This window comes from Colobus angolensis, unplaced genomic scaffold (assembly GCF_000951035.1).
Source record: "Colobus angolensis palliatus isolate OR3802 unplaced genomic scaffold, Cang.pa_1.0 Scaffold374, whole genome shotgun sequence".
NCBI lineage: Eukaryota > Metazoa > Chordata > Mammalia > Primates > Cercopithecidae > Colobus > Colobus angolensis.
In genome coordinates this window covers 3,730,393-3,731,578 of record NW_012117088.1, presented here as the reverse complement: position 1 = coordinate 3,731,578, position 1,186 = coordinate 3,730,393, and positions in this window count along the sequence as shown.

The following is a 1,186-nucleotide window of genomic DNA, read 5'->3' as shown; positions in this document are numbered from 1 at the left end:
CTGCTTTTTCCCCATCTTTGTGGTTTTATCTGCCTTTGGTCTTTGATGATGCTGATGTACTGATGGGGTTTTGGTGTGGGTGTCCTTTCTGTTTGTTAGTTTTCCTTCTACCAGTCAGGACCCTCAGCTGCAGGTCTGTTGGAGTTTGCTTGAGGTCCACTACAGACCCTGTTTGCCTGGGTATCAGCAGTGGAGGCTGCAGAAGATAGAATATTGCTGAACAGTGAGTGTTGCTGTCTGATTCCTACTCTGGAAACTTCGTCTCAGAGGTGTGCCTAGACATGTGAGGTGTGAGGTGTCGGTCTGCACCTCAGTTGAAAATGCAGAAATCACTCATCTTCTGTGTCGCTTGCGCTGGGATCTGGAGGCTGGAGCTGTTCCTATTCGGCCATCTTGCTCAGGATCCAGTATTACTCTTATTAAACGTGCTTGTGCTTTTAAACCTTCCAAAAAAAACCCCCTAATTTCTATATAACTATATTTCAAGTGCACTTTCAGAAAAATGTAAACTTATATATGCATTCATAAATTTAATTACTGCACACGTATTTTTTAAAGTGCAGGGTTATTTTGTTTTTGAGATGGAGTCTCGTCCTGTCACCCAGGCTGGAGTGCAATGGCCTGATATTGCCTCACTGCAACCTCCGCCCCCCGGGTTCAAGCCATTCTCTTGCCTCGGCCTCCCAAGTAGGTGGAATTAAGCTCATGAGCCACCACGCCCTGCTAATTTTTTGTATCTTTAGTTAGAGACGGGGCTTCACCCTGTTGGCCAGGCTGATCTCAAACTCCTGAGCTTGTGATCTGCCCCCTCGGCCTCCCAAAGTGCCAGGATTACAGATGTGAGCCACCATGGCCAGCTGTTTTTCTTTCTCTCTGGATTTCACTAGTACTTCATCTTCCTTCCATCCACATAACCCTCTACTCAAAGGAATCCTTGTGAATACCCACTATTTGTTATTCCATATTTTCTGCAAGCTCATGTTATAATTTACATGTGTGCAAATGTACATGTGCAGGAAGTTTTGCAATAGTTTGTTATACATAAAAACCAGTATCATACCATTATAATTTTTTTTTTATTATACTTTAGGTTCTAGGGTACATGTGCATAAGTGCAGGTTTGTTACATATGTATACTTGTGCCATGTTGGTGTGCTGCACCCATCAACTCATCAGCACCCATCAA